At 38.5% G+C, this 19,747-nt stretch overlaps 1 protein-coding gene and 1 long non-coding RNA gene across 5 annotated transcripts in view; one reads left to right on the plus strand and one right to left on the minus strand.

Moving 5' to 3' along the window:
- Positions 1 to 19,747, minus strand: part of LOC105490381 (copine 4) — a 505,490-nt gene that overhangs the window by 116,700 nt on the left and 369,043 nt on the right. The window lies entirely within an intron of this gene.
- The window catches only part of LOC105490380 (uncharacterized), a 64,148-nt gene continuing 56,090 nt past the window's right edge, over positions 11,690 to 19,747 (plus strand). The window contains exon 1 of the long non-coding RNA XR_011619688.1: positions 11,690 to 11,757. This is a non-coding gene — a long non-coding RNA (uncharacterized lncRNA). The remainder of the gene's footprint in view (positions 11,758 to 19,747) is intronic.

Consider the following 19,747-nt stretch of genomic DNA (forward strand, 5'->3'; position numbering starts at 1 on the left):
ACACAAGGTATTCAGGCAACAAATAGCATGATGAATAGAATAGTACCTCACATCTCAATACTAATATTGAAAAAAAATGATCTCAATGTTCCACTTAAAAGATACAGAATGACAGAATGGATAAGAATTCACCAACTAAGTTTCTGCTGTCTTCAGGAGACTCACCTAACACAGAAGGACTCACATAAGCTTAAGGTAAAGGGGTGGAAAAAGATATTCCATGCAAATGGACAGCAAAAGTAAGCAGGAGTAGCTAAACTTGAAAGCAGCAGCAGTTATAAAAGACAAAGAGGCACATTGTATAATGATAAAAGGACTAGTCCAACAGGCAAATATCACAATCCTAAATATACATGCACATAACATTGGAGTTCCCAAAGTTATAAAACAATTACTGATACTAGACCTAGAAATGAGACAGATGGCAACATATAGTGGGAGACTTTAATACTGCACTGACAGCGTTAGACAGGTCATCAAGACAGAAAGTCAACAAAGAAACGATGGACTTAACTATACCCTAAAACAAGTGTACTTAACAGATATTTACAGAACATTCTACCCAACAACTACAGAATATACATGCTATTCATCAGCACATGGAACATTCTCCAAGATAGACCATATGATAGGCCCCAAAACAAGTCTCAGTAAATTTAAGAAAATCAAAGTTATATCAAGTACTCTCTCAGGCCACAGTGGAATAAAATTGGAACTTAACTCCAAAAGGAACTCTCAAAACCATGAAAATACATGGAAATTAAATAGCCTGCTTCAGAATGATCAACAATGAAATCAAGATGGAAATTTAAAAATTCCTTGAACTGAACAATAATAGTGACACAACCTATCAAAACCTCTGGGATACAGCAAAAGCAGTGCTAAGAGGCAAGTTCATAGCATTAAATGCCTACATCAAAAAGTCTGAAAGAGGACACATAGACAGTCTAAGGTCATATCATATGGAACTGGAGAAACAAGAACAATCCAAATCCAAACCCAGCAGAAGATAAAAAATAAGGAAGATCAAAGCACAACTAAATAAAACTAAAACAAACAAAAAATACAAAAGATAAATGAAATAAAAGGATGTTTCTTTGAAAAGATAAATAAAACTGATAGAACATTAGCAAGATTAAACAAGAAAAGAAGAAAAAAGATCCAAATAAGCTCAATTAGAAACCAATTGGTAGATATTACAACTGATACCACAGAAATACAAAAGATTATTCAAGGCTACTATGAACATCTTTACATGCATAAACTAGTAAAACTAGAGGAGACTGATAAATTCCTGGAAACATATAACCCTCCTGGATTAAACCAGGATGACATAGAATCTCTGAACAGACCCATAGCAAGCAGCGAGATTGAAATGGTAATAAAAATTGTCAACAAAGAAGTCCAGGACCAGATGGATTTGGAGCTGAATTCTATCAGACATCCAAAGAAGAATTGTTACCAATTCTATTGTCACCATTCCAAAAGACAGAGAAAGAGGGAATCCTCCCTAAATTGTTCTATGAAGCCAGTATCACCCTAATACCAAAACCAGGGAAGGACACAACAAAAAAGTAAAACTACAGACCAATATCCCTAATGAACATAGATGCAAAAATCTTCAATAAAATACTAGTGAACCAAATCCAACAGCATATCAAAAAAAGATAATTCACCATTATCGAGTGGGTTTCATACCAGGGATACAGAGATGGTTTAACATACGTAAGTCAATAAATGTGATACACCACATGAATAGAATTAAAAACAAAAATTACATGATTATTTCAGTAGACTCAGGAAAAGCACTTGACAAAATCCAGCATCCCTTTGTGATTAAAACCCTCAGCAAAAATCAGCAGAGAAGGGACATACCTTAAGGTAATAAAAGCCATCTATGACAAATACACAGCCAACATTATACTGAATGGGAAAAAGTTGAAAGCATTCCCCTGGGAACTGGAACAAGACAAGGATGTCCACTTTCACCACTTTTATTCAACATAGTACTGGAAGTCTTAGCCAGAGCAACCAGACAAAAGAAGGAAATAAAGGCACCCAAATCAGTAAAGAGGAAGTCAAACTGTCATTGTTTGCAGATGATATGATGGTATACCTAGAAAACCCTCTAGATGCATCCAAAAAGCTCCTAGAACTGGTAAAGGAATTTGGTAAAGTTTCAGGATACAAAATTAATGTATACAAATCAGTAGCTCTGCTATACACCAGCAGTGACCAAGCTGAAAATCAAATAAAGAACTCAACCCCTTTCACAATAACTGAAAAAATAAAATACTTAGGAATATACCCAACCAAGATGTGAAAGACCTCTCCAAGGGAAACTACAAAACGCAGCTGAAGTAAACCATAGATGACACAAACAAATGGAAACACATCCAATGCTCATGGATGGGTAGAATCAATATTGTGAAAATGACCATACTGCCAAAAGCAGTCTACAAATTCAATGCAATTCCCATCAAAATACCACCACCATTCTTCACAGAACTAGAAAAAACAATCCTAAAATTCATGTAGAACCAAAAAGAAGTCTGCATAGCCAAAACAAGACTAACCAAAAAGAAGAAATCTGGAGGCATCATATTACCCAAGTTCAAAGTATACTATAAGGCCATAGTCACCAAAAAAGCATGGTACTGGTATAAAAATAGGCATATAAACCCATGGAATAGAATAGAGAACCCAGAAATAAAGCCAAATGTTTACAGCTAACTGACCTTTGACAAAGCAAACAAAAACATAAAGTGGGGAAAGGACACTTCATTCAACAAACGGTGCTGGGATACTTGGTAAGCCACATGTAGAGGAATGAAATTGGATCCTCATCTCTCACCTTATACAAAAATCAACTCAAGATGGATCAGAGACTTTAAGACCTGAAACCATGAGGATTATAGAAGGTAACATTGGAAAAACCCTTCTAGACATTGGCTTAGGCAAAGACTTCATGACCAAGAACCCAAGAGCAAATGCAACAAAAACAAAGATAAATAGATTGGACTTAATTAAACTAAAAAGCTTCTGCACAGCAAAAGCAATAATCAGCAGAGTTGCAAGCCACCTACAGAGTGGCAGAAAAATCTTCACAATCTATACATCTGACAAAGGACTAATATCCAAAATCTACAAAGTACTCGAACAAATCAGCAAGAAAACAAACAAACAAACAATCCCATCAAAAAGTAAGCTAAGGACAGGAATAGACAATTCTCAAAAGAAGATACACAAATGGCTCACAAGCAAGTGGAAAAATGCTCAACATCATTAAGTATCAGGGAAATGCAATCAAAACAATGCAATGCAATACCACCTCACTTCTGCAAAAATGGCCATGATAAAAAAATAAAAATTAATTGATGTTGGCATGGATGCAGTGAAAACAGAACACTTTTAAACTTTTAGTAGGAATGTAAACCAGCACAATCACTCTGGAAAACTGTGTGGAGATTCCTTAAAGAACTAAAAGTAGATCTATCTTTTGATCTAGAAATTCTACTACTAGGTATTTACCTAGAGGAAAAGAAGTCATTACATGAAAAAGATACCTGTACATGCATGTTTATAGCAGCACAATTTGCAATTGCAAAAATATTGAACCAGCCCAAATACCCATCAATCAATGAGTAGATAAATTGGGTTATTTATATATACCATGGAATACTACTTAGCCATAACAAGGAACAAAATATTGGCATTTGCAGCAACCTGGATGGAATTGGAGGTTATCATTCGAAGTGAAGTAACTCAGGAATGGAAAACCAAACATCCTATGTTCTCATTCGTATGTGGGAGCTAAGCTATGAGGGCACTAAGGCATAAGAATAATACATTGGACTTTGGGGACTTCGGGGAAAGCGGGGGGTGGCAAGGAATAAAAGACTACACATTGGTTATAGTGTACACTGCTCGAGTGATGGGTGCACCAAAATCTCAGAAATCACCACTAAAGAATTTATTCATGTAACCAAATGCCAGCTGTTCCCCCAAAATTTATTGAAATAAAAAATAAGAAAAAATTTTAAAAGACTAAATAGTGTTTAGAATATTCAAATATCTCCAGAGACCAGAAAAGTAATGTAAATGTGCAAAACAACATGGTGTAAGACTATAGAGAAATTTGATGTCAGCTGAATTGGACAGTAAAGAGTATATGTTCCATCAAGAGGAATACCTGCCTGCCTCTGGCAGCGTCTCAACCTTGTGTTCTTTTTTTCAGCCAGGCCCTGCAAAGCCCTAAGAACACTTTTGCTAATTTAAGTAAAACCTTGGACCTTGAAAAGTATTATTTTACCTTGTCTTCCAGGTAAAATAATATACTTAAAATTAAAATCTACTTGTGAAATTCTAACACAATTTCATGCATTAGTGGCTGATATGGTTTGGCAGTTTCTCCACTCAAATCTTATCTTGAATTGTAGTTCCCATAATCCCCACATGTCAGGGGAAGGACCCAGTCGGAGGTAATTGAATCATGGGGGCAGTTACCCCCAGGCTGCTGTTCTCATAATAGTAAATTCTTATGATGTCCGATGGTTTTATAAGGGACTTTTCCCCCTTTGCTTGGCACTTCCCCTTGCGGCCATGTGAAGAAGGACATGCTTGCTTCCTTTTCTGCCATAATTGTAAGTTTCCTGAGGCCTCTCCAGCCCTGCAGAACTGTGAGCCAATTAAACCTCTTTCCTTTATAAATAACCCAGTCTAGGATATTTCTTCATAACATTATGAGAATGGACTAATACAGTAAATTGGTACTACAGAGAGTGGGGTTCTGCTATAAAATACCCCAAAATGTGGAAGCAATTTTGGAACTGAGTAAAATGGGCAGAGATTGGAACAGTTTGGAGGGCTCAGAAGAAGACAGGAAGATGTGGGAAAGTTCGAAATTTCCTAGTTACTTGTTGAATGACTTTGACCAAAATGCTGATAGGAATATGGACAATGAATTCAAGGCTGAGGTGGTCTCCAATGGAGATGAGGAACTTGTTGGGAACTGGAATAATGGTGATTTCTGCTATGCTTTAGCAAAGAGTCAGGTGGCATTTTGCCCCTGCCCTAGAGATCTGGGGAACTTCAAATTTGAGAGAGATAATTTAGGGTATCTGTTGGAAGGTATCTGGATGTGAGTCAAGGAGTGAAAGGGGATCATTTTGGAACTTTAAGGTTTAATAACTGCCCTTTCGGATTTTGAACTTGCATGGGGCTGGTAGCCCTTTTGTGTTGGCCAATATCTCCCATTTGAACTGTGTGTATTTACCGAATGCCTGTACCCTCATTGAATCTAGGAAGTAACTAACTTGCTTTTGGTTTTATAGGCTCATAGGCAGAAGGGATCAGATGAGACTTTGGACTTGGATTTTGGGTTAATGCTGGAATGAGCTAAGATGTTGGGGGAGTTTTGGAAAGGAATAATTGTGTTTTGAAATGTGAGGACATGAGATTTGGAAGGGGCCAGTGGTGGAATGATACGGTTTGGCTGTGTCGTCAACCAAATCTCATTTTGAATTGTAGTTCCCATAATACCCATGTGTCATGGGAGGGACCTGGTGGGAAGTAATTGAATCATGGGGACTGTTACCTCCATGCTGCTGTTCTCATGATACTGAGTGAGTTCTCACGAGATCTGATGGTTTTATAAGGGGCTTTTCTCCCTTTGCTTGGTATTTCTCCTTGCTGCCGCCATGTGAAGAAGGACATATTTGCTTCCCATTCTGCCATGATTGTAAGTTTTCTGAGGCCTCCCCAGCCCTGCAGAACTGTGAGTCAATTAAACCTCTTTCCATATAAATCAGCCAGTCTTGGTATTTCTTCATAGCAGCGTGAGAATGAACTAATACAGTGTCCATTTAATAGCCTTTTGTAATTAAGGTACACACTTTTGGCATAGTCTGTACCATTGGTTCTCAAGCTTTAGCATGCATCACCCAGAGGGATTGAATTTCTGCTTTGGTAGGTCTTAGGTGGAGCTTGATTGAGAATTTATATTTCTTTCTTTTCTTTTTTTTTTTTTTTTTTTTTGGAGATGGAGTCTCGCTCTGTCACCCAGGCTGGAGGGCAGTGGCGTGATCTCGGCTCACTGCAAGCTCTGCCTCCCAGGTACACACCATTCTTCTGCCTCAGCCTCCTGAGTATCTGTTAGCCAGGATGGTCTCAATCTCCATGTTTTCTTAATCACCATCTTAATCACCATGTTAACCAGGATGGTCTCAGTCTACTGACCCTGTGATCCTCCTGCCTTGGCCTCCCAAAGTGCTGGGATTACAGGTGTGAGCCACCATGCCCAGCCAAGAATTTACATTTCTAACAAGTACCCATGTGATGCTGACACTGCTGGTTAGGGGGATTACGTTTTGAAAAATACTACTTTATGTTCTTGCTAACAGTTCTTTTCAGCTTAGTCCATTTTCCACGTCCAGATTTTAGATATGAATCACATTTCTGCTTATACAAGAAGAGGTCATACATGCAAGAAGTGAAAAGATCACAGAATTAGGAATGAGAAGATCTTGCCTCTTATCTCAAGCAACTGATTGATTCTGTGACCTCAAGCAAGTCAGTGTCATCCTCTGGGACTTACAGGAATGGAAAAGGTCTAAGAAAGCTCTGGGCATTAGATAAAATTAGCAGGTACATAAGAGGAGCATAATCAAGGAAGGTGAAGGAAAGCTGGTCAAACCATCTTAAGTCCAAATGGCTTTCCAGTAGTGGTCAGAAGCAAAGAAACAGCAAGCAATTAATTATTCCAACTGTAGATAATTTAATTGCAAGTCAATAAAATTTTCAGATAAGAAAGAGGAGACCAAGAGTAATGTCACACAAGGAAAAAGCCTCTGATGAACTGGAACTAGGAATTTACTGCCAACAGAGATGCTGGAGGTTCCAAACCATTGCTGCCCAAAAGTGAAAAATGGGAAAAACTTGGAAGACTGAAATGGTTCTGCAATTGAAAGGATACAGGATGTCTTGAATTACATTTCTGTTATTGCCACTATCCATCTGTGATGTCCAGACTAACATTGTACCTACCTTGAAATGGGACTCATCCTTTAGAACAAAGAGCTGGAGTTATTTATTTTGAAGACCTCATTATAACTAGTTACAGATAATATCTCCACATATTTTATGTTTGGCCATTTTTTTTCCTTGGAAACACTGACTTTCTGTAGGAGGGGCTGGTGCCTCAGAGAACACAAGTATGTTTCATTTCATTTGATGTATGACCAACAAAACATCTTAATTATCTATCATAACATCTAATACAGGACACTTTGGCCATGCATTTTGACTATTTATTATATGCTAAGTGTGTTGTTTCATTTCCTTCTTTAATTCTTACAACACCTCTATGAGACAGGCACTGTTTTATGCCCATTTTATTAATGATGGAGGTTCAGAGAAGTAAAGTATCTTAACTAGAGTCACATAAATTTTAAAAGATCCAAAGTTTCAAATACAGAGTTTTGATAAAGTAACCAATTCATTGATTTTTTTTTATTCTTTGAAGTCTCAAGAGCCTTTGTGGCAAATATCTGACTGCCCTGATTATGTGGCCCTGACTCCAGTAGTGCATTTCTAAAATAACAGGTCCCTTAAAGGGATCCAAAGTCCTTTTTAGACTTTCTTACTTCCTCAAAAAAGGTCACTGAGAAGTGGCTGGGGGCAGGCATTACCATCTTTGTAGGTAATGCAGTTTAAGCATAACAGGAAGGTTATTTGTCTAAAGTCACAAAGAGGAGTTTCAGAACTGTGAGTGGAACTCTCACCTTGACCTTGGAGAAAGGCTCAGGAGGCTCAAGAACCTACGCATGAAAGGCCTTGCTTTTCAACTGTTGCATGGTATCCAATTTCTAATGCAGGGGTTACTTTGTTCAGAAAGTGCTTAGAATCCTACTCTGTGATTCACTAAGGACAGAAACTGCTGGAAAAAAAAAGCGACAAACTATACACAAATAGAAGGAAAATAATAGAAAATCTGTTATTTCGTACCAGTCTCAGATACTGAAGAGTTCTAGTTACATTTCTTTTAAAACATAGAATGTACGAAGAATTAAGAGTTAGGCCAAAGGGTTATTTTCCCCCTTCCATAGCAACATACGTTTTTATTCCTTTTCTGTAAAATGAATCAATATAAAAATATAATTTCCTTTTTTCATAGCTTTCACTGAAATGATCTACTCTGTGAAACAAAGGAAATCCTTTCCCCTACATATAGGGAAAATACTCACATACGTATAGCAGAAAACTATATAGCTTTCTCACCATAGTGAGGAAAAGCTCACTATATATAGCAGAAAACACAAGGTTGAATTCTGTCCTCCAGAAACCTCAAAAAAAAAAAAAAAACTCCCCCATGTTTTTAAGGTTCAACACATGTTGCAGGGCTAAATTCAGAAAGAGTCCTGCTGAGGACGGTTACAGCGGACATTCTAAAATAACTTAAAGAGTATAACTGGATTGTTTGTAACTCAAAGGGTAAATGGTTGAGGGGATAGATGCTTATATTACATTGCATGCCTGCATCAAAATATCTCATGAACCCCATAAATATTTATACCTACTATATACCCAGAAAAACTTAAAAATAAAACAATGCTAGAAAACAAACAAGCTGGTTGAAGAAAAACAGATACATAAGCATGCCAGGATGAGGAAAAGCTCTGAAAAGTTCTAGGCATCCCGTGAGTACAGGCAGGTACCATCTCCGGGCTCTGTTGCTGCTAGGGAACATCTTTGCTACCTTGGAAATCACTGTGGATCATGCAGAGCATTTACTCACAGATGGTACCATTCTGTCATCTGAACCACCAGCCTCTAGTCTTGGGGAGCAGAGCAGAGATGGGGAAGAGGGGCATTCTACTGTGCCCGCAGCTGTCTTATAGTTGTTGTACAGATTCAGAGGTAACTCTGAGGGGTAAAATAGCTCCTATCCACTGTCAAGATACTGCTTTGGCCAGGCAGAAGGTTCTATATTGCAAATCAGAGCTGAAGTGAAAGATGGAGCCTGAGAAATGCTAGTAAGCAAGCAGTGAACTGGAGCTTCCTGATTGTGATCTTTTAAGCCTTTTCTTTTAGAATACATCAGATATATCTCAATACCTGGAGATGCTGTGAGCCATCCCAGTAAGTCTGACTGCCAAGGGTTACTATAGAAACTGCTTTTGTTGATTTCTACAGACAGGACCAAGTTACCAGGTGAACCCCAAGAACTGTGTACCAGCTAGTGGAGAAGAGCATTGGCAAAGGACTGTAGGAGGTGGGAGGAAGAGAAGCCTGGTTATCAGATTCCACCCTTTGCCTTCCCTCCACCCTGTCTAATCTTGCCATGTCCTTTCTTTACCTTTGCCCCATCTAATTGTCCAGGGAACAGATTTTTGGATTGAAGAATAGGGGTACATTGTCAGATTTATATCAAGATCCTAGAGGAGGTTTGATTTTTAGTGAAAAGCATGGACTTTGGAATTAGTTGGCCTAGGTTTGAATCTTGGTCCTGATCTTTCTAGTTACTTGATCTTGACGTTCTCTGAGTCTAATGGCGATAACCAACCTACCCTGCATAGCTGATGGGAAAAAAATACTCAAAATAGAAACTGGAGAGGAATTTTGATTCCCTACTTTCCCTTTCCCACCTGGTCTCTGGGCAATAACATTTCCTACCAAATTTATTGCTAAAATAAGTCTCCAAATGACTCCTTTGCTCTTTTATTCTCATTGTGACTGCATTTCAGGCCTCTTCCTCTCTTGTCTGAACCACAGTAGCACTCTGTTTTTCTTCTCTTCTTCAAGTCCATGGAACCAGATTAACTGACATTATCATTTTCTTCCCCATCCCAGGATATGTGCTCTAAGGATTTTTCATTCCCTATCATTTCTTAAAATTTAAAATAAGTCTGTGTGGTTGGACATAGTGGTTTATGCCTGGAATCACAGCATTTTCAGAGGCAGAGGAGGAAAGACTGCTTGAGCCCAGAGTTCAAGGCCAGCCTGAGAAACATAGCGAAATCCCATCTCTTCAAAAATACAAAAATTAACCAGGTGTGATGGCTTGCATCTGTAGTCCAAGCTACTTGGGAGGCTGAAAGTGGGAGGACTGCTTGAGCCCAGGAAGCCAAGGCTGCAGTGAACTGTGGTTGCGCCACTGCACTTCAGCCTGGGCAACAGAGCAAGACCCTGTCTCAAAATTAAATACATAAATAAATAATAAAAACCTTATTCATGGACATCAGCCTTACCCATTACACTTTGAATGTCCTGATAATAGAGATATACATCTCCAGAGCCTAAGAACCTAGCATGGTGCTTCATAGAGAGTAGGTCTTGAAAGAAGATTTATATATGACTGAAAGAATGACTGCATATTTAATGTAATTAAAACAGATGGTACTTAAAAGATATTCTGCAATTACTTATAATTTTTAAAGAATAAATAGTTTAAATATTTGAAATTGACATGGTTCTGAAAATTCCATTGCTGCTCCTTGATTATAAATTTTTTTCATGTGGCTCTCTTGGAATACAGTAGGCAATCTAAGATTTGTAGAATGAATGAGTGAATAAGTGAATGAACCAACCCTATGAAATAAGGGCAGGTACTATTATCTCCATTTGATTAATAAAGAAAATGAGGCCCAGGGAGGGTGTTACTAAGCTCTGGACCATGCCCACAGAAGCCCAATTCCTGTAAGTAGGTGGAAGAACCAGAAGCAAGTGCTCCCTGTGTGCCTGTCATTCCAGTTCAGCAGAAGTCTTTCTCATTAGAGGAAAATGGCCTCCAGCGAGAGAAGCATGGAAACCAAGCATTTTCCTCCTTAACTCTATGTCCCTGGGTTTGGTTAGTAATGGGTTTGCAAGACCTGAGACCTGGAAACACATGAACAACAGGTACTAGAATAGCTGTGCCCAGGTGAAAAATTTATTTGTGAAAAGCAGCAGTGTTTGGTACTTTGTTCCACAGTAGAATGAAAGGAAAGTCGTATCGAATTGCTTCTCAGAATGACAAGCTCCATTAATATTGAACCAGTCAACTGTTTGAACTTTATAGTAAGGTACCTCTACAGCCCTGATAGATGGTTCTCACACAGATTCTTCTCATGTGTAAGTAACAATGAAACACAGAACCCACTGTTGTCACTGAGAGCTACAGGTCCTACTATGCATCAGTGCTAAAGTAGAAGAATTCAGGAGAGTAAATTAGCAGAAACCCAGGAGAAAAAGCTAGTTCCCATTATGGGAGGCACCCGCAGGGGAGGGGGGCCATGTGGAATTAGTTTTATTTTGTGGTACACTATAGGGCCAGTTGGATGCAACAATCACAACAATAACAACAAAAGGAAGCTAGAAGAATTGTCTTTATTCTTTCTAATCTCCAGGCTGATGTTCAAGTCTCTTGCCTTTCACTTCTGACTGTGAGACCTGAGGTAAGTCACTTAAGCCCACTGACTCTGTCACTTCACTCCCAAAGTGGTTACAGAAATATCAATTCTTACAGGGTTTGGAGGAAGATGAAATGAGATCTTGTGGGTAAAGGGCTGAAAGAGTGCATAAGGTATACAAAACCTAAGGGGTACAAAAGACCAGCTATTGGTCTATTAGTTTTATATTGTTGTGTAATAATTTACCACGCAATAGTGGCCTAAAAGAAGGCCCATTTGTTACCTCACAATTTCTGTGGGTCAGGAGTTCAGTTACACTGCGGCTGGGTTGTGTGCTCAGGATCTCACAAGGCTGAAATCTAGGTGTCAGGTAGGCTGCATTTTCATCTGAATGCTTGACTGGGGAAGGATCTGATTTCGAGCTCCCTCAGGTTATTGGCAGAATTTGTGACTCTACTATTCATGGTGGCTTGTTTCTTAGAAGATAGATGCTGAGAGACAGAGTCTCTGTTGCTTGGAGTTTCTGACTTCAGGGAAAGCCTAGGCCATCTTTTAAAGGGCATATCTAATCAGGTAAGGCCCGCTAGTATAACTGCCCTTTAATTGGGTATAATTCAAATGATTAGGGATATTAATTACATCTTCACCTCTTCCATAAAACCACATATGATATAAAAAAAATCACAAGAAAGATACCCATCACCTTTGCCATATCTATTGCTTAGAGAGTTACAGATCCTGCCCACACTCAAGGAGAGGGAATTACACAAAATCATGACTACTAGAGGGTGAGAGTTATAGGGGCCACCCTAGGGTGTGAGCATCACAATTGAGGTGAAGGAAGAAAATATAAACACTTTCATTTATATTATTTTTTAACCATATCCTTTAAAAAGTTTATTATTGCATAAAATTTTAAATATACATACTATATTAGCATAATAGTAAGTGCCTATAATTAATAAAATGTGCCTACCTTGAAGGGTGCTTTTATTGATAGAAATGCATAGTAAAAAAATTGTAAACCATTTCAGACAACATCTCTTTTTCCCACTTTCTCTTCCCACCTTTGCTAGTTATCCATGATATCCTGTGTCAATTACTTAATTTATGTCTCACTCTCTTCATCTGTAAAATGAGAATATTAATTCCTGTGCTATTTCCTAGGTGAGGCTCTGAAGAGAAAATGTTGGGAAGCATTAGAAAATAGATACAGTATATACAATGTAGGCAGAAAGGCAAAAGCGAGTTTTTATTACTTCTGATTTCAGACTCAGAAAATCATGGAAGAATCATTCAAAGGGCCTTCCCCTTCCTTCCCATACATAATTTCTCCCACATATATGCAGGGTCCTCCTGAGATATTTTAAACACTATAGGGCTCTCTCAGCTTTTATTAAAAGCTTGAGAAAACCCTTGAGACCTCTTTTTCCTGATTGTCCACACCTAAGGCACTTCACCTGAAATGTGTTGGGTGATATTAAATCTCAGGAAAGTCGTTGGTATTTCTCCTCTTCCTTTTTCCTTTAATCACTGAAGATGATGGATAAACACATCTATTTTGTTCTCCTGCCTTAGGAGATCAATTGAACCTGTTTCCTCATTTAGCCTACACATCAGAATGGTAGTTTTGAGGAAGTTAGTGTGGCCTGATAGAAGAAACACAAGGCTTTAGGAAGGCTTAGGAGAAAGGACTTTAGAGTCAACCAGACCTGGGCTTCGGGTTCTTCCCTCAAGAGGTCTGCGAATTATTTAGGAACGTACTCAACTCTCTGATTTTCAGTTTCCTTCTTTGTTAACCTTGCAATTTTGTTCTATGGCCAGAGGGGATGGAATGTGGGGGTAGTACCTGGCACAGTTCCTGGCATACAATATGTCCACAATACTGTCTTAATGCTCTTTTCCCTTCTGTAAGTCCAGATCCAACTTTTAGTCTGGCTTCTAATGAGCTGTGTGGTCCCGGGGGAGTAATTTTTCCTCTCTGGTTCTCAGTTTTTTTCACTGGGATGATAAAGTGGTTGGAATACCTTGAGGTCTCTATCACTTGATTCTAAGGAATCCTAGGCTTGAAATCCCAACACTGGTGTACCTAGTTCTACACGATCCAGAACTCCCATGTTGTCTTCTCCCATGTTGTCTTCCTCACTCAGATTGAGGATTGCTGTCATCATTTTTAGCTTACTTATTTTAATGAACAGCTGATGAAATAATTGGCCAGATGCTTTCCAAAGAAATTAGGTGCGGCTGCTAAGTCTCAAATATATACTTAATTACTGTGTAGTATTGGTTGTCATTGCAGAATGAACAACAGAGCAAGGCAGTATATGATAAACTCATTTTAGAAAGCTAATAAAAATAGAGAAGGACAGCAGCCTTCTGTATTAGTTTAGTTCATATCACCAAGTGATTGTCCTATTGCCAGGTTACTTTAAGCCTAAGTAGACATTGGAATTTAGGAGATTGTCACCAGGTACTAACCAAATTGATCTGTAGTCTATTTCCTAATGTTGCCTAATGTCATTATACAAAAATAGAATACACTTGCCCATCACCAGGAAAACTCTCTGGGACTTTTAAAAATAATTATTTCCATTTTGAATTTTTAAATAGGAACTAGAAAGGTCTCAGTAAATATAACAAATTGGCATGCATATTAAAAATGTGTGTGTGAATTTTAAACTAGCATTTTATTTTTTCTTATTGCAATATAATACATTACTAAGTTAGAAAATTAAAAGCTAATTTTAAAAACTAAATAGCTTTATGTTTTAACCACTGAGAAGAATATACTGTTATTAGTTTGGTGTTTTTCCTTCTAGTCACACACGAGCGCTTACATGCATGTACACATGCACACTTGCCATGTATTTACTGACAACTCATATTTATGTCCCAGCTGAGCTCTCTCCTCTGAGAATCAAACTTATGTAGGCAACTGTCATGTTGTCCAACTGTCCTGGTTCACCCAGGACTAAGTGATTTCCTGGGATGTGGGACTTCCAATGCTAAATTTGATACAATCCTGGGCCAACTGCCCACCGTGTGGTCTATAGACACCTTAGACTCAGCAAGTACAAAACTGAATTCATCTTTCTCATCCCAAACCTTTTGCTCCTTCAGTGGTCTGATCTTAAGGTATTGAACCATTTTTCATCTACATGACCAATCCAAGAACCAGGATTAAGTCTTTCCTCTTCCTCTCTTTATATCCAAAGGTGATCTGGTACCAAGTTCTGGTGATCCCTGTTTAGCAATTAACTCACATGGATTACTGATATGACTCTTTTTTTTTTTTTTTTTTTTTTTTTGCGATTGAGTCTCACTCTGTCACCCAGGCAGGCAGAGTGTAGTCGCAATCTTGGTTCACTGCAAGTTCCACCTCCCGGGTTCATGCCATTCTCCTGCCTCAACCTCCTGAGTAGCTGGGACTACAGGCACTTGCCACCATGCCTGGCTAATTTTTTTGTATTTTTTTAGTGGAGATGGGGTTTCACCATGTTAGCCAGGATGGTCTCGATCTCCTGACCTCGTGATCTGCCTGCTTGGCCTCCCAAAGTGCTGGGATTACAGGCGTGAGCCACTGCGCCCAGCCACTGACAGGACTTCTAACCAGACCTCCTGCTTCCAACCTTGCCCTCATGCAATCCAAATTCTACAAAATAGGCAGAGTCCTAACCCCAGAAATTCAAATATGACCACATCACTCATTCTGCATAGAGGCCATCAGTGCCTCCCATTGCTCTCAGGATAGAAAATAAAGCTCCTTAACATGATCCAAATGTTCTGTTTACCTCATTAGCCTTGCCATCTTTAATCCTGCCCTAGGGTCTCCTCCCCAACATGTTGAAATGCTGCAGCATTGAGCCTGTTAATCACAAACTTCCAGGTCTTTGCACATGCATTTGAGGTCCTGGCTTAGACACTATGTTCTCCCAGGAAGCCTACTCTGAAACCTATAAATATTTAATGGCCTTTCTATTATGTTTATGCAACTTATACGTCAGCAGAATTTTGTAACGGAAAAAGTCTTAAGAAGCACTGAGAAATCTTGTATCAGACCAGGGGATGTCTCCTTAATACCCTAAAGAAAAATCTAACAAGGGATTTAATGTTCTCAATCTATTCAGTTAAACAGTGGTTCTTTACTTTGACTTCACATTATCATCACCTTGGCTGTTTTTAAAAATTTCTAATGTTTTGGCCTTTATACTCAGAAATTCTATTTAATTGGTTTGAGGTGGGGTCTAGGAACCAGTGGTTTTTAAAGCTCCTCAGGTGATTCTAATATGAATCCAAGGTTGAGATCCACTGCCTTAGTTTTGCCACTGCAGTCCCACCTGGTATTTATACATTTATTTTTTTCCCTACCTAAGATTAGCTATGGGCTTCCTCACCTATTTTTTTTTTTCCAATCTTTTATTTTAGGTTCAGGGGTATGGGTGTGTTGTTTTATAGGCAAACTTGTGTCATTTGGATTTTTGTACAGATTATTTTGTCACCCAGGTACTAAGCCTAGTACCAAATAGTTGTTTTTTTTTTTTACATTATTTTCTGCTCCTCTACCCTCTACTCTCAGGTAGGCCCCAGTGTCTGTTGTTCCCCTCTTTGTGTCCACGTATTCTCATCATTTAGCTTCCACTTATAAGTGAGAACATACAGTATTTGGTTTTCTGTTCCTGTGTTAGTTTAAAGCCAGAGTTCATTCACCTATTGTTAATCACAATCCAAACATCTCCCAGGAGAAGCATTCCTACTTGTGCACTGGGGCCAGCTTTAGCAACAGTGAGATTATATTCTGATGGCCATGTTTTCAAGTTCTGTTTTTGTTTCTCAACTGGCCCAAACTCAGGAAGGCATGTGATGAATTTTCACCCTTAAATCCCAACAAAGAGGGAGAGAGTAAAGATACAATTGACTCGAGTAGTGGTTCTCAACAAGGGTAATTTGGCAGTTTCTGGAGACATTTTTTATTATAACCACTGAGGGGGGCAGTGCCACTTGCAACTAGTTGATAGAGGCTTGCTAACCATCCTACAATACCTAGCTCAGTCCCCCACTGCATAGAATTATCCAATTCCAAATATCAATAGTGTTAATTTAAGAAGCAACAATTGAGAGATGACTCCAAATCTTCCTTCTAGCTTTAAAACACTCTGGAAGAGTCTTTGAGTAATTGATGAATTGGAGTGAAGTGGGCAGATAAACTTGTTTTCGTAAAAAAGAAACAGTGGATGAAGTTATAGGGAAATTTTAAGGTGGAGATGGATGAATTGAGGGAACTATATTGTTGAGACTGTCTCTTGACTATTTCTTCTATATGAATCATTCTCTATGCGTGAACTCTGAACAAACAGCATCAACATCATCTGGGAACTTGTTAGAAATGCAAGTCTTGGGCCCCACCCCAGACTTACTGAATCAGAGACTCTGGGGTTAGGACCCAACGATGTAAGTTTCAACAAGCCTTCCTGGAGATTCTGATGTTGCTAAAGTTTGACAGTATTATTCTAGATTATATGCTGACCTTGTCTTAAGGTCTGTTGTGGTTCATTACATCATATGCCTTCAAGAGTCAGTTTGATTATTGGGAGTAGCAGGGGTGATTGCATTGTAAGAGAGCTTATGAAGAAGGCCAGCTGGTCTGCAGGGGAGATGAGCCAGAGGTAATGCTTTCTGACAAGTCCATTTAGTGATTTTACTCTTTCATGGGAGAGCTGTCATGAAATGTTTTAAATACCAGTGCAATAAGGCATGCTGGGTGGTCAACACAATGTTTGAGTAAAGGTTTAATTGCCACGGGAAATGAAACTGAAGTTGCGGGACTGTGGGGTGGAGACAAGTAGGTTGTAGAAAAAGTTCTGAGGATCAGAATCCAAAGGATGCTCTTTCTTTTCTCACCCATTTTAAGACTTAATTGAATCCTCTTTGTCTCACTCACCCCACATCCCTCTTCTGATTTATTCTATTAAAAATCTCATTGCTTAAAGGTAAACCAGGATTCATCATTGTTAGTACTAGACTTGGTCCTTGCTGTTCTAGGAACTGTTCAAAGAAGCAAAGTACTAAACCATAAATTATGCCAGTGAAATAAAAAGGACCTGACATTTAGAAAATCCACAAGGCTACTTTCTTTACCATTCCTTTTCTAAGATTTTAGGCCTTTTTCCCCTCCAAAAGCTATGCTGTGAGAACCGATGTGGCCACAATACTGTTTCTTTTCTTTTTTTTTTTTTTTTTTTTTTTTTGTGACTTGCATTCCAGCCCCTCATTCCTGAGGGAGTGCTTTTCTCTGTTGGTTACTTCATCCTCCAGACTCTTCCCTTCCTTCTTTTCCTTCTTCTAACTCCCTATGGCTGGTGGAGGGAAAGGTATGTTTAAATTTAAGGGAAAAAAATGTTAGGAGAAAATATGGTGATAAATGAGTAGCAACGGGATGTTCTCCAAGACGTGACAATGAGGAAAGAAAACTTCCATGATGAATTTAGACTTGTCTTAAATTAAAGGAAGTGTCCCAGGTCATAACTGATGTGATGGAAACATTAACCTCATTAGCCTAATCACTAGCATTGATATATGTGGAGATAAGAATGAGTAGATAAGGATGTTTCTCTAGAGGTCTTTAAAAGATGAGACCAAATAGCAAAAAATCTGGTACAATGTCATCAATGGTATCGAGCTAATGTAACTATGGGCTTGTGTATATATCCATCCATCTATCTATCGTTCCATCTATCCATCTATTCATTCTTTAAGCATGTATTTATTAACAATCTACTATATGCCAAGCACTGTTTTAGGGGCTGAGGATATAGAGGTGAATTACATAGGCCAGTTCCTTTCCCACAGATCTTGGCACTTACATTTCAGTAGAGGACCCAAACTATAAACATGTAAACAAATAAACAACATAATCACAGGTGATGGTAAGTGCCGTGAGGGAGATTACTATGGTGATGAGATGAAGAGTAACTGGAGGAATGTATGTATGAACAACGAAGTCTGGGAAGGCATCTGTGAGTGCTTCAGTTTTGAGTTGACACCTGAATGTTAAGAACATGCCAACTATTCAGAGACGGGGAGGCAATGAAGAGGGACAGATGGGAATTTCAGGCATATATCAGGATCTTCTAGAAATGTGAACCCAGGAACTACTTGAATCTGTTAAGAAACATTATCCACAACCTGAAAACAAGTCCAAGAGTGTGACCGTAAGCCCTTTCAATGCCATACTTAATCATTATTTAATAGGCCCATCCAAGGATGATATAGTTTCCTGTAAGAATTTACCATTATTTGTTTCTGCTATTTACTATTTATTACTAATAATTGAGGGCTCAGACTCTGTAAAGTGATACATGTTAAACTTGTATATGATGCAATGATTTCCTTCTGGTGTAAAGATGACCCTGAAGTTTATGGTTTATTGCCCCTAAAGACATTAATTAATTTTGTATCTAGAAATCTTAGTCCTGTTTAAATAAAAGGACTATGTAAATTAAATTCCCCAAAATGCTCTTGGAGAAGTTTTATCTTCTTATTGGTTACCTCATTAATTAATGAGTTGAATAAAATTTTGATACATATTCATTTGATAATTCAATGAGAGTCATACTTTTAACTTTTTGAAAATTATACATTGACAAGATATACCATGGCTCACCTCAGGAATTGGGAGTCAGGGATCAGCTTTAATGAGTACATGAAAGCCTAGAATTATCTGTATTTATTTATTTTTTTTTGAGAGGGAGTCTCACTCTGTCACCAGGCTGGAGTGCAGTGGTATGATCTCAACTCACTGCAACCTCTGACTCCTTGGTTCAACAGATTCTCCTGCCTCAGCCTCCTGAGTAGCTGGGGTTATAGGCACGTGCCACCATATCCAGTTTTTTTTTTTTTTTTTTTTTTTGTAGTTTTAGTAGAGACAGGGTTTCACCATGTTGACTAGGATTGTCTTAATCTCCTGACCTCGTGATCTGCCCCCATCGGCCTTCCAAAATGCTGGGATTACAGGTGTGAGTTACTGCGCCCAGCCAAATTATCTGTAATTTTAAGATCAAGTACCTTATTAACTTAATCAGATGCTCCAGACTCTTGAGTCCTTCAGTCACAACTACTGACCAGAGTAGACTCTCTCCAGACTCCTCATGTGCCCTTGCCTTGATTTTTCTGTGTTCACCAAATAACATATTTTGGTTGCTAATTCTGCTTCAAAAGTATTCAGGTATCAGGAAAGAGGTTCCCTATATGGAGCTTGATAATTATAGTTCTTGCCAAATTTATTTATTTATATTTAATTAATCTATTCATTTATTTTGTAAATTATTGTGTTGGCCTCCTGACTTATGCATCTGCCTTTTGTG

This window comes from Macaca nemestrina, chromosome 2 (genome assembly GCF_043159975.1).
Source record: "Macaca nemestrina isolate mMacNem1 chromosome 2, mMacNem.hap1, whole genome shotgun sequence".
NCBI classification, from domain to species: Eukaryota; Metazoa; Chordata; class Mammalia; order Primates; family Cercopithecidae; genus Macaca; species Macaca nemestrina.